This window comes from Neophocaena asiaeorientalis, unplaced genomic scaffold, assembly GCF_003031525.2.
Source record: "Neophocaena asiaeorientalis asiaeorientalis breed wild unplaced genomic scaffold, Neophocaena_asiaeorientalis_V1.1 scaffold109, whole genome shotgun sequence".
In the NCBI taxonomy this organism is placed as follows: domain Eukaryota; kingdom Metazoa; phylum Chordata; class Mammalia; order Artiodactyla; family Phocoenidae; genus Neophocaena; species Neophocaena asiaeorientalis.
The window spans coordinates 1132859-1147571 of NW_020173946.1; the positions used below are offsets into that span (position 1 = coordinate 1132859).

Here is a 14713-nt window from a genome sequence, read left to right on the forward strand (position 1 = left end):
GGGACCCCGGTTGGAGAGGCTGCGGGCAGGTGGATGTGAAACCATCCCTCTCCCGCCAAAGCACAGCCAGAGGGTGAGTTCAGGAGCCCCCCTGCAGAGGAAAGCATCGCGGTTTTCAGGTGACCGGCACATGGAAAGAAAAGCCCGTTAGCCTCATGCGTCCTCGACTCTGCATTCCATTCTCCGGGAGAACAAATCCATTATGCATCATTTTCTCCGGTAGCTTTCTCCATCCACCAATTACGGAGGGATTTAACAGTTTAGAGTAAAATGCGCCCAAGTGTGGCCCTGATCCGAGCCGGGGCTGCAGGGGGAATATTCCCACTCCGTATCCGTTAGCCATCTCTCAGCGTCTGGGATAAAGTTACAATACCTGGAGAGCAGCTGTGAGTTTGTGTAGTTTTTGCTACCCACTCTTAGACCTCAATTCCCCACCGTGATCTCTCGTTCCCAAGGGGGTACTGCATCATTGTGCACAGGGTACATCGATTTTATTTGCCTTCTGAGGGGGGATTTTAGTGTTCAAATGGTTAGGGGTGCATAACATACCAGAGGAAACAGCTTGTAATGACTCAGCAGTCAAATACCTACTTTACCCGCTGTCTCCTGCCCCGCGCAGGTGGTCCCAACCTGGGTTTAAGAGAATGCACTTCCAGACCCAAGTACGGTCTTGACTAAGCAGGATTTTTCAGAGTGTATAGTGTTAAGACATTACTTGGCTACTGACCTGAAACTGAAATCAAATGTCGTAGATTTTGAGTGTTAGTGAGCAAGTTTGATGGAGATAGAATTGGACAAGGTTTTGGCTGTTGGACAACTACATCCTGAGATAGAACCATGCTCTTTCCGATGGTACCATTAATCCCTTCTTCCTGGCCTTGGGGTGCAGTTAATGAGGGCCAGTCGCTAGGTGCCCTGTACCATTCATAAACAGCCTCCTAAGAATCAGGACTTGCTGTCAGGGGGAAGTACAACCAGGCTTGGTCTCTTGGTGTGGGATAAAGTCAGTTATGTGGTTACAAGAGAGGGATGTTCAAATTCAGCTCGGTTCCCGGGGTGACAGGCTTACAGGGTTTCTGAAAATGAAATGCATTTTCTTTGCTCCTTGTCAGGTGAGAGGCATTTAAATCCCTGTTACTGGCTGCATCCACGACATGCATGCTGCTGGTGAATCCTGTAGCCAAAAGCACATTTTCATTTCTGTTTAGATTTTTGTTTTATAAAACGCACTTGTAGTTGGAGTACTTAGTTGCGGACAGTACCTGTGGCCTTCGGAGTTTTGGAATTAGGGGATGACCGAGTCTTGGAGGGGGCGGGTGTCATTGTATCAGAGTGTCCTCGGAGGGAATTTGACCATTCGGAGTTTTGGAACTCGGGGATGACCGTGTCTTGGGGGGTGGGTCAGTGTATCAGAGTGTCCTCGGAGGGAATTTGACCATTAAAATAGAGACATGTATTACTAAGATGCAAATGCACAGTAATAAAAATACATGTAGGTCTGTACTGTAGCGTATGCAAAGTATGTGGTACCTAACCGGGGCTGTGTTCATCAACAGCTGCCTCCAGTTTTTAACAGTTTTTGCCTCAAACCAATTTTGTTCAATAGAGTAGATTATTCATGTTCTGTATAATAGTATCTAATGTTGGCAAACATTGAATTTCTTGAAGTATACAGAGGGTTATGGGTTTTGGAATTTGTGGACACAGATTTGGAAGATCACCATTTACAGATAAAAGGTTTTACATCTTCAAACAAACAAACAAACACAATCAGAACTTTTCACACCATGAATGATAAGGCATGGGCTTGGTTTTAGCTTGCAATGATTTTGGAAAGAAAGGAATCTGGGCTTCGATCGGATGAGTGGCCGAAGCCCCTTTAGAAAGTTAAGAAGTAGAGGGCTGGTGGATGTTACAGGCAGGGCTGGCCCCAGGAGATAGGAAGTGGACTCTGATCCCAGAATGGCTGAGTGGCAGGCAGAGGAGGAATTGAGTCCACCTGGTGGGGATCTCCCAGCATTTCCCGCCTGGGCTAATGGAGAGCCTGGTTTGAGGGGTAGGGTAACTGGAGTCAGCAGGTGACTGGCAGAAAGCAGATGGAGGCCTAGGAGAGGACGGGCTTAGGAAATTGAATGCATTGTTATTATTTAGAGTGGAGGCATCAGGTGCTCAGGTCTCTGCCTTACTCCGCTGCTCTTGGCTCTCCATTGCCGTCTGAACCTCATTAAAATAGTTTGCTTGTCAGGGTTGACTGAATCAGCTTGCCATGGGTTTTGCTCTTTTGGGCCGCTTGGGAATTTTCTCTTCATCTGTTATTTGGGAGGTAGAATTAAAAGTTTGTTGTTTCTTCAGTGATGTGAGACTTCTTTATGGCTAATTTGAGAATGAAACATTGCAGGATGTTCCCAGGAAAGGCAACTTTCTCCATTCATGGTGGCTTTCTTAGGAAACCTGAGAACCTGTGTTTGTAGGCCATCACACACACAAGGTCCATGTGCAAGGTGTGTTATATGGGATCTTTACACTGGCAATCAGCCTGCCCCTCTGAGGAAGCATTTTCAGATACCTGATGAAGGGCACACCTTGGGGCCCTGCCAACACTGCTTACTTTCAGGGAGAGAAGGGAGATTGCAAATTCTCTGCCTATGACATTACTTCCTATTTGAGTCCCGAGTCCACGTAGTAGCTACCTTATTATTTCGTCTTTCCAGGTGCCATTGTTTTAATATTAGGAGGCTTCATTTCATTGCTCCGTTTTCTTTCTGAAAAGACAGATTACCTAGTGTCTTCGCTGACACTGGTATAAGCTGCCCAACTGCAGACCTGAATTAGAAGTTGCCTGTGATTTGAGAAGCAACTTTGAAAAGCTGGACTCTGTGTGTGTGTGTGTGTGTGTGTGTGTGTGTGTGTCTGTTTTTCCTCAAGGACCCGCCCAAACTCAAGGTAGATCTGTATAGGAGATAGCCACCAATTGTTAAGCTAGGCAGGGGTCCGGCAACTTTTGGCCTGGGTGCTGGGGTCTCCTGGGGAAATACAGAAGGACTTTGATCCTGATGCCTAAACTCGATGATGATGATAATATAGATAAGGTGACCTGGGTGCAACCTGGGCCAGCTGTGGATTCTGAAATCTCTTACCCTTGCCAGTGTTTTAACTGGAAATCATGCTTCAGATAAGACAACAGTCACAGGGATGGTCTCTTGTAGTCACTTAAACTGCCTGACTGGCTAGGAAGTATTTTTTTTTCTTCCTAAGAAGAGGGACCAGGACTTCCCTGGTGGTCCAATGGGTAAGACTCCACGCTCCCAGTGCACGGGGCCCAGGTTCGAAACCTCGTCAGGGAACTAGATCCCACATGCCTGCTGCAACTAAGAGTTTGCATGCCGCAACTAAGAGCCCACATGCTGCAACTAAAGGTCCTGCATGCTGCAACTAAAACATGCCACAACGAAGATCCCGTGTGCTGCAGTGAAGACCCAGTGCAGCCAAACTAAATAAATAAATAAGTATTGAAAAAAAATAATAAGAGGGACCCATTCAGTTTGATCGTCACTGTGTGCAGAAGAGAGAACGCAATTTAATTTTCCTCTACTCGGATCGTTGCTTCTGGTGGCTCCAGTCTGCCCTGACCTACTTGCAAGGATGCAACACCTGCTTAAGTCTTGGGCTGTTTGGAGAAGGCACAGGCATATGGGAACTGCACAGAGAGAAAGTTGTTTTGTGGGCACTTGGTGTTTGGGGGAGACCCACTGAGATATTCCAGGCCATTCACTGAGGGTAGCCCTTCCTATAGAGGTTTGTGTGTGTTCTCAAATGAGTGAGGACTGGAGGTGATAAGGATGTGTGCAGGAAATTAAGCCCTCGGGCACCTCTGCGCTGTTATGGATGAGGCTCAATTGCAAACACATTTGAATTTCCTCAGGATGAAAACTTAAAAAGGCCAGTTTAGTCTCTGGGTGGGGCACACAGGAGGTTTTTATGAACCAGGAATGGGCATGTCCCTATCTTTTTTTTTTTTTTGCAGATTGTTATTAAAATAAAGTTTGTTTTTTTATTGAAGTATAGTTGATTTACTATTTATTAAAATAAATAGTTTATTTTTTATTGAAGTATAGTTTATTGAAGTATAGTCTAGCTTTTAGAGTTATTAAAATAGTTTATTTTTAACTGAAGTATAGTTTCAGGTGTACAGCATAGTGATTCAGTTATACATATATATGTTATACATACATGTATATTTTTCTCAGATTTTTTTCCCGTATAGGTATTACAAAATATTGAGTATAGTTGCCTGTGCTGTACAGTAGATCCTTGTTGTTTATGTTTTTTATACAGCAGTGTGTATATGTTAATCCCAATTAGCTAATTTATCCCCTCCCCACCCCATTTCCCTTTGGTAACCATAAATTTGTTTTCCATGTCTTTGAGACTCTGTTTTGTAAATAAGTTCATTTGTATCTTTTTTTTTTTTAAGAGTCCAAGTATAAGCGATATTATATGGTATTTGTCTTTGACTTCCTTCACTCTATTTAGAGTTATGTAAAAATGAAGTCTGAGGTTTTGGTGTAAGGAGACGAATGACTGACTGTGTCAACAAGGTTCCATCTCACTGCTTTATAGTCACTCTGTTTCTAGGCTTGAGAACATTCAGTGGGCTTGCAATTAATGGCTGAGGTGAAACAGCTGGATTTGTTCTTTCTCTGTTTTTTTCCTAAAGAAGCATCATTTTGAAGATTTTTTTTGTTTTTCTTTTGCATATCTAACCCAGAAGCAGACAGCTGAGAGACATTTTTAAAGTCCTTGTCAAATTAGTATGATGACTAAGGCAACTATATTTTCTTTAATCGAATTATTTTACACACTTATGGTTACTCAAAGTGACAAATTCCCTGCCATTTGCATAATTACTATATAGCCCCAGGTAAGAAGAAATAAAATTACCCTGATTATTTTTTTTTCTTATAGCTTAGTTGAAAATGTTTAGCTAATAATCATTTAGGGGAAAAAAATTGTTTCTGAAAATTCCTTTCAACCAGCTTTGTGTACATACCTCAGTTTCTGTGGAGGTTTCCTCTTGTGTGTTTAGCAGTCGAAGAAATGGAATTAGTTGTGAAGTGAGCAAGGGCTCTTTCCTGAACTGGGTAACTCTCCCCATTTCAAATTTAGATACCTTACAAAAAGGGTGGCCCAGAGCCCTCTCCACAGCGGCCCTGCCTTGCTAATCAACCGCTCAGCATTTAAACTCATCTTCTTGCGGGCTGCCTGAATGGTGTTGTTCTCTATGAGGCTGCAGAAGTTTCCTCTAGTTACCAAGGCCACCTGAGCAAGAGGGTCTCTGTGACTTTCTCTTGCGCATCTTACTAAAGCAAGCTTGGGGGTGCTGCCTTGTCCAGGGACCAGGTTCACTTAGTAGACTGGCCAGGCATGAGTAAGTGTAATGTCGCAAAATCGACGAGGATACAGCTGCCTTTCCTATAGAAGTAGGCCTGGGAAAGAGAAAAATATCTGTGAATGTTATTGGCTGGTTGCAGAGAGAGAGCAGAAGTTGGCATTGGTTTCAGCGTCTGTGCCAGGCCTCCCACAGAGGTTGTGGGAGCCACAGGGACTCGTGCTGAGCTGCCCGTGGTCCTTGGATTCTGGGGGTCAGGGCCCACCAGGTGACTGGGCAGGTGAGTGTGTACGAGGTGCTGAGCCCTTGCTGCGGTGGAAAATTAGACTTTGGACCAGCAACATTTCTCCAGTACCTTACTTCCAAGTTAACAAACACGTTTTTTTTTTTTTTTTTTTTTTTTTGCGGTACGCGGGCCTCTCACTGCTGTGGCCTCTCCCGTTGCGGAGCACAGGCTCTGGACGCGCAGGCTCAGCGGCCATGGCTCACGGGCCCAGCCGCTCCGCGGCATGTGGGATCTTCCCGGACCGGGGCACGAACCCGTGTCCCCTGCATCGGCAGGTGGACTCCCAACCACTGCGCCACCAGGGAAGCCCGACAAACACGTTTAACTTGCACAGATTTAGCTGCACACACCACTGAATAACCATGTTCCTGTGAAGTAGAGTCAAAATACTTATCACTTTACTCACCTGTATTTTGTCATACAGGTTCCCTATTATATTCTGTGCATTTGTGTGCGTTATCTGTTCACATACATGTTCTTGTAAAGAGTTACATTTCACCAAATATAGTATGTTGTCCTTTTGTGGGGGGGGCGGTTAAGGGACATTCAGTGGTAATTCTGATTATATGGTTCCCATGTGGATTTATTTTATTTAATTTTTTAAACTTAAAAAATTTTTTCTTTGGCTGCACCTTGGCGGCATGTGGGATATGAGTTCCCTGACCAGGGATCGAACCCGAGCCCCCTGCAGTGGGAGCGTGGAGTCTTGACCACTGGACCACCAGGAAAGTCCCCCATGTGGATTTAGAACCCAGTCTACAGGTGAAGAATCGTCACCTGTATTTTATTCCCTCTCAGAAATGCCCTTGGTAATTTGTAGGCCAGGACGATAGCACCCTTGTTCTTTTAATTTAGTTTTGCTTTCTGCTTCTCTGTCTGCAAAATAGATGATACACAGGAAGAAGAGTGAAATCAGTGACTTTGGTTCATAGGATAAGTGAATTGATGTGGTTCTAAGACACTTGTATTTGATATGATCTAAGTGCTTAGGTGTTTATATGAGATGCAGTATTGCTTAATGATTGGAGCTCTAAATTAATGGTTAAAATTCCCAGGTGGAGAACAGCCAGCACCCATGGCAGCTGTGACTTATTAGATGAGCATCAGAAGACCCAGGATTCATTCCTGTGTCCTCCTCTTGCCGGCTCTGTGAGCTTGGGCTGATTACTTAACCTCTCTGTGCCTTGGTATTTAATTTTAAAACTCATAGTGTTTCTGTGAGGGTTAACTGAGTCGGTACATCTAAAGCACTTTGATACTCACATGTGGTGAGTACTCGATAAATACTAGCTATTATTATTAATAACAATGACATGGTTATACATATTTACATAAGAACTATAGCCCCAACCAATGAGACATAAAATTATTTCCATCAAGCTTTGGTCTTGGTTTAGTGAATTGTACATTCAAATCATTTCCTAGTTTGCTGTGCATTTTGTCTGGGAGGTGAAAAGTTTTTAAAAGCAAGAAGTACTAATAAATAAGTTGCTAATTCTGTTTGTTCCCTTGTTATAAATGGAGCAATCCATTTCATCTTAGAGATGTTATAAAAATTACCAGTCATGTGGGAGAGGAGCCCACTCTAGTAATAATTCTGCTGACCATTTACAGTCAGTGGGTACTTTGAGGTGGGTAGAGAAGGGACAGCACACAGACGGCTGGGAGGACAGCTGTGCTGGTGCTTCTCTTTGGGAGGCCCTCAGGATCTTTGCTCTGGTCTGTGGCCACAGGGTGGAAAAGACTGGGTAGGTCTTCCAGGTTTGTAGGCAGCTGAGAGGCAGGGAAGAGAGTGTTGGACGTAGAGTCAGAAAGACCTAGGTTTGAGCCTGGACCTGTTCCTTACGTGCTTCCGATGACTTGACTTACCTGAGCCTCAGTATCCTTATTGGAAAAGTGAGGATGCTGATAGAGCCTGTCTTATATAGATGGTTGAGAGATTTAAATACAAGGACACGTGAAAGAGTGCTGCTCATAGGGTGTAGTGTTCAATAGTTGCTTTAACAATAATGGCATAACCTTACTGGTCGACCTTGGCACAGCAGACGTCCCTTCCAGGGACCCGAGGATTTGGGGTATTGTGTGTGGCCTGGGCTCTGTTTCCTGAATTGGAGATCTGCTTCTCTGGATGAAAAGTGGCCACTTCAAGGCAGCCTGGGGTGTCAGGAGGGGGCCCGGGGGACATAACGTCGTGGATGTGTGCCACCCTCCAGGCAGCCTTGTTTAAGATGTGTGACCTCAGAGCTCAGCCCTGGTTGCCGGGAAGGGCTCAGGTCCCGCGCAGCACCCACGGCCTTCACCTTAGTCCTCTTGCAGTTCTAAGCAGAGCTCGGACGCGCAGCTGTGGGCAGTTCCCTGATCTGGGTCCTTTTTGGTTTCTCAGAAGCAGAGCGAGCTCTCGGCGCAGTCCTGCTGCCCATTCCGCGGATTCGTCCATCTCGGCTTAGGGCTTGTGGGGGTTGTTTAGGAGGATACCTTCTGCACGTGCCACTCTCCTCCCATCAGTGGTTTTAGAAGCATCTTTCCTTCCCCAGCCTGGTCAGTGCAGTCCTTGGGAAGGATAGGGCATGAACTGGGCCCTTCTCAGTCCATCAAGCTGCGGTGTGTATTTTAGGTGAGTTCTTAGGTTCGCGTTCAAATGCCACGGGCTTCACAAGAGAGAACATGCACACTGAGGACCCCAATTACCAAACCCTGGTGGCTCTGTGTTGACCTTGCTGAGGAAGGAACCTGTCTGCTTCTTAAAGCACTGAACTTTCTGCAGCCACAGCTGTGGAGTGAGCGAGCACGGGGAGCCTTCTTTCTGGGTGTTTCGTGACAACATGTAGGGTGGAAATGGATGTGGGCAGAATCTCCGCCATTGGCTCTTTATTTCAGTTCTTCTTTGTGGCTAAGTCGAGCCCTTCTGAAAAGGGAAGCCCTTTCGGACGGGCTGTTTAGTTGCTTGTTCTTTAGTGGAAATGATGGTAACCAACCCAGCTATTTCTTAAATGACTGGACATTCCTCTCCAAGCGGGGAAGAGTTATTTCACTGTCTTAAGTTAGGAGAGCTGGACATTAGAATTTTTCTGGACTTAAAACAAGAGTCTCATGAATCCCTTCCAGTCAACACTCGTCAGAAATACTTAAAAGCGAAAGGCAACATAGGTTGCTGTAAGCCCTACTGTTTGAAGGGGGGGCAGGGGAGAGGTGTGAGCCCACTCTTCCCCTTTGCCTTCATGATTTCCACCATAAATTCCCTGGCAATGGCCCTTTAAGTACCTGCTTCTTCTGGGGATGTCATATCCCACGTGGCATCTTTAAGTTACCTGGTAACAGAATCAGAGGGTACTGACTATAACGAGGGGGTCTTATTTCCTTAGGGCTGGCTTTGGGTGAAATCTTTGTCGTGAGCCTCAGACTGTGGCCTCAGACCCATCCAGGCAGGCAGTGGGTGTGACTGTTGCATCGCTAGGATGTGGCAGAAGGTCTAAGCTCTAGGCAGTAGTGTGAGTCCATTCAAAAGCCTGGAGTATGCCACTGGCTCTTCTGTCTGTGCATCTGCCTGTCCATCTGTCTATCCGTCCACACTCCCTGTGGGGGTTCTGTACTATGTGCAGATTCTAATTTGCCTGGCAGGTTGCCCTTTGGGATGGGTGTCTGGATAATGAACTTGGCTGTCCAGGTAACCCTTGAAACCTCTTCTTGGTAGGTCTAAAGCCTGGCGTGGCTGTCACTTCCTAGCCATCTAAGCTCCGGGCTGTGTAGCGTCAGCAGAAATAGGAAGTTGAGCAGGCTTTCGACAAACAGTCCTGGCGAATGTAATGGAATAATATGGAGTAGAATAGCCAGTTCCTTCCTACATCACTGTTCACACGACCACAGGAAGCCGAGGAAGGTAGAAATGAATACTTTCACCTCCATTTCTGCACTTGCGAGGTTGGTGTAGGGTCAAATGGTGTTTTTCAGTTAAAGACTGTTGTAAAATGTTCTTGCAAATGGTTATTGTCTCTCCCTTCTCCTCCACCTTTGGAAGAGGTTTATGTGAAATGGGCAGCCTTCTTCTGATTGTTGGCTTTGCCCCCCTCCCGCTTCTGGCTGCAGTTCTCCCATCCTCAGCTGATTAGAATGAGAAATTACCACCTTGAATATAAGCAAGTTGAAATTGGAAAGCTGCCCTCTAACTGATTATGTAAGCTTGAAAATACTGTACCTGAAATCTCGTGTTTAAGAATTCCCTTAATGAAGATAAAAATCTCAAAGCAGCATGGACGCGCCTGTTTCCATTATGTAAGATTCAATTATTGTGGCGCAACCTGTAAAATAAAGAATAGTGTTGATTAGTTCCTATCTCCGTTGGCTTTTGGGGTCAGAGAATTGTTTGAAGTACACCCACAGAGCCACGTAGAGCTTAACCCCCTGGAAGTTGGCCGCCACTGCTTCAGCAGCAGCACCCCCTCCTCTCCAGGGGTGCACAGGCTCAGCCTAGGTCTGTGGTCACCGCAATTCTCAAGATTGTAGAGGGCAGGTGTCCGTCGAGGTCGGCTTTAGAGATTGATCATGCCAGTCAGTGGGACGTCCAGGAAAATTGCTGTTAACCGTGATGGGCTTTATCCTTTGGCCATTTCTTCTCCTGAAGCGCTGCCCTGGTGGGACTTGGGATGTCCTTTGTCTCGTTTTGCATAACTGGCATGTGTTTCAACATGGCACATCACACCATCCTCTTCTCAAAGCCATACATGTGTGGGGTGCCCAGCACAGCATGCTACATGGTCCGTTTCAGATTTCCAGCCTCCTGAATTATAGACAAGGAGCTTATTTTCTGGCCATGGTATGCACTGGGGGGAAAGGACTTAAAGAGAATGAGACCAGTTGAAATAGCTATAGAAGAGCTTCAAACAGACCTCTCTTGCAAAAAATTTAGGGCAAGACTCATGATGGATTACGCGGCATGTTTGTTGCCTCCCCAGTGCTGGTAGATGCTATGTTTGTTACGAGGCTTAATGTGCTAACAACGGGTTTTTCAGCCAGTCCAAGGGAGGATATCTTTTGGAAACAAAAAGAGATAAATTAGTGCCTTCCCTTTACCTTTGCCAATCCGTGGAGATGCGTATAAATAGATCGAAAAGTCCTGGAGCAGTTTTGCTCCAGAGCAAATGGGGAGGTCTGCCTTGCTGCAGCCGGGCTCAGAGTGGCACGTGCAGCCAGCAGCACTTGGGCTAAATCCAAAGGCAGCCCGTGGAACTTGTAAGATGCACAGGTGGGATTGGCCTGCATTGGGACTCCCTTTCTTACGTCTTTCTAAAGATTACATTGTGGAAGCTCTATGCTTGTTGCTTTCATCTTCAGCAAAATCAGGGCACAGAGCTAAGTAACTTACCTAAATGTGCTCCAGAGCCGCCCACATTAGCCAGCAGGTGTGAGCAGGTAAACAGGACAAGTTTTATTTTTGGAAATAATGATTACAAACATATATAAATAAAAATAATGTTTTGGTGAGTGCTGGGAAAAAAATCACTCACTTCTCTCACTGCCTTTTAAAACATCCCTCCTTTTTTTTTTTTTTTTTTTTTTTTTTTTTTAATAGATGCAGTGTTTCCTGGTAGGAAACACTATCCTTAATCTAGTGAACAGATAAAAATATATGCATTTATATTTATCTGTCTTAATCTAGTGAACAGATAAAAATATATGTGTTTATATTTATCTGTCTTCTGATAGTTTGAATTTCATTGGGGAATGCTTTTGTTACCTAAAAATAATAGTACCAAGGCAGCACTTAAAAATAATCCCAGGGCTCCTGGCACCCAAGGCCATCAGGGAGATGATTCCATGTGACAAGTGAAACACTTTAGATCCCCCTTCCCTTACAAAAGAAAGCTGAGTGTTCTAGCGTTGAGGTCTGTCGCCTTTGTGGTTGCCTTTCTCTTTGTGCCAGCTGAGCTGTGGGGGTCAGGCTGGTCAGCTCAACTCTGTCGCCTCCTGGTTGCTCATTAACTTTATTCCTGCCTCCGTCTGCTCGCCCCTGACCCCAACAGTGCCACGCTTCACCAACCCTGGCAGGATGTCACAGCCAGATCTGCGAGACCCCTGTGAGGATGTGCTTCCGGAAGTCCAAACCCAGACCACTGCTGAGTGGAATTCTATGCCAGGCTTTTGCCACGGGCACTGTTTTTTTTTTTGTTTGTTTGTTTTAGCCGTGCCCTGTGGCATGTGGGATCTTAGTTCCCTGACCAGGGATTGAACCCGTGCTCCCTGCATTGGAAGCGCAGAGTCTTAACCACTGGACCGCCAGGGAAGTCCCCCACAGGCACTGTTAATACCCTTCTTCCAGCTCCTCCTTTGCTGGCTTCCCACCATCCTTATTCAGTGGAAAATGCAGTTGAGCCCTTGCCTCTTACAGGCCCTAAGGATCCAATCCCATCCTTCACCACGGACTGCGTGCTAATTCTTGCTGTCCTGGACCAGTTCTGAGCTTATTATATCGTATTTAAGAATGGAAGTGGGGGGAGTTGGCCCTTCCTATTTATTTAAACCTTTTCCTAGGTGGGGTTCATAGGGCAGTAGGGTCACTTTCAAACATTTTCGGTATCTCTAATGTTAGACCAAAATCGGGTTATATTTTCTCCCTTAGATATATAGAGATGTGACGTGTGTAAAGAGAAGGTGACTTTCACAGTAATCCTTGGGTTGGGAGCTGGACTTGGACCCGGAGGTGGGAAGATAGATGAATGTAAATGTGTTTCTCTGGGTGTTTCTGAAGGAAGAAACTGGGTGTGTTAGTCTGCGGCTGCCATAACAAATCACCACAAAGTGGGTGGCTTCAAACAACACATTTCTTTTCTCACAGTCCTGGAGGCCAGAGTCTGAAATCAAGGCGTCGGCAGGACCACACTTCCTCTGAGACTCTGGGCAGAATTCTTTCTTGCTTCGTCCGAGCTTCTGCTTCTGGAGGCAGCCCTCGATCCTCGGTGTTTCTTAGCTTGCAGCTGCACCCCTCTAGTATGTGACTCTGAGGTCACATGGCATTTTGCCTCTGTGTGTATCTCTCCTCCTCTTATAAGGTAGTAGTTAATGAGGGCGCACCACCCTGATGACCTCATCTGACCTTAAATACCTCTGCTAAGACTTTGTTTCCGAATAAGGTCACATTCACAGATCCCAGGAGTTAGGTCTTCACCATGTCTTTTTGAGGGACACGTTCAACCCATTATGCCAGGGAATAAAAAGAGCAAAGGACCCTAAAACAGTCTGAGGTACAAAGGAAAAAAAAGAAAGAAAAGGACAAACTCTGCCCTCTTTAGAGTTTTGGATTGGGTAAGAGGATTATGGGATATTGGTTGGAGAGTTATTCTAACCGGGAAGCCCTGTCTTTGAAGAAATACTGCCCTGTGACAATCCGTTCTTCCTTCTGTAAGAAGATAACCATGTTTCTCTCCATGGGGGTGGTGTGGCTTACGGGAGTGGACCTGACTGGGTTAATGGGTAGCTTTGAACAAGTCCTTTCCCTATTCTGGGCATAGCGAATGCAGGGGTTGGATTAGATGATCATTTGATTAAGGGCAACGCATGTTTTAAAAAGCCTAGAAATACGCGTGGGTGAGTACTGTGTATGGATGTGGTGTGTGGGTGTGTTTGTGTGCAGTCCATCTCCCCTGTCTCTTACACCCGGGACTGCTTCACAGGAACCAGGCCTGGTAAAATGTCCAGCTGGCCCCGTCTCCTCCCTGAAGCCCCGTCCGATTCGATGAGGGTGAAAGACACTTTATGGCTGTGCCAGCCAGTCTCAGATTTGGCCAGGTCCGCGTTCTAAGAGGACCAGACGTCTGGCTTCTCATCTCATTCATCTCTGTGTTTTTTGGATGGAGGTGGGAGCTGCCTGATTCTCGGCATTTCTCAGCACACGCTCCTTTTTAAAGACTTCAGCTTGGTTTCTGCCAAACTAATTAACTTGGACAACTTCCTTAAGTGCTATAAGCAATACAGAGTCGAGTAAGGCGTGTTCTTGGCCCTCATGGCGTTTATACATCCTAGTGGGGGAGATGGTGTGTTTATAATGTTTTCATTAATTACTCATTCATTAGACTGTTTCAGGTCCCGGGCCAGGCAGTGGCTCGGCCCTCTTGGAGCCTTGAAGCTAGTGCAGCCGTGTTAACACAGGGCGGTGTGATCTCTGACCATAGAAGCAAACGGTTGGTGTCAAGGTGGGAGGTGGTGTTGGACGTAGGTCTGGGTGGCTGAGGAGAATGTTTATGGTTGCAGATGGAAAATCATTTTCTCGATCTTGGTCAGGGTACATCTAAGGGAACGAGAGGTTAGGGTTAGTGTTGAAAGAGTCCGGCTGGGGAGAGCCCTTGGACGTGGGATGGGGTTGGGGAGCTTCTGACGGAGAAGGGGCAGGCTGGGAACACGGGGCCACAGCCACATACTAGGGCATGTCAGGTCTGGCACCGGGGAGTCTCAGCTCCAGTCAGCAGTGCGGGGGCCGTTGGTATCTCTCTTGGCTGGGCTTCCATCCTTCCCCCAACCACCCAGCTTTGTAGTAGTGCCTGAAAATGCTGCTTGAAGCCAGACTTTGAGCATGTGGAGGCAAGCCAGATCAGGCCATCCTCAGACTCATCCAGGAGCAGGCATGGCTGCATTGCATGACGGAGCCAGGGGGCTGAGAGATGCTGCTGGTCCTGGAATGCTGCACTCACCAGGATGGGGGCAGTAGAGGAGGGGGAGCTGTAGCATCCATACACAATGGCACCTCTGTATTCAACCTCTGAGTTATCTCCAAATGAGATTTCTGCAAGATGAGCCAACCTTAGGAAAGGTCCTATCCTATTTGACTTTTTAAAGAGAAAACACACTCTAGCTTGGCCTTGGATGTATCAATTCTGGATAACTTTAAAGCTGGTAACAGAACAAACTGTGTTCACACACAGGAAATGTCTCCAAACAAAAAGTGGGCGTACAGTTTTCAGTTTAAAAATTGGATGGAGGCCATTCAAACTTCCCCTCCTGTTCTCCTTGAGAAGAACTTGGCAAGCTGCAGGGCGGGGGCACTCGTCCTT

At 46.2% G+C, this 14713-nt stretch overlaps 1 protein-coding gene across 2 annotated transcripts in view; it reads left to right on the forward strand.

Annotated features, from left to right (window-relative positions):
- SLCO3A1 (solute carrier organic anion transporter family member 3A1) overlaps nucleotides 1-14713 on the forward strand; it is a 307677-nt gene that overhangs the window by 246 nt on the left and 292718 nt on the right. The window lies entirely within an intron of this gene.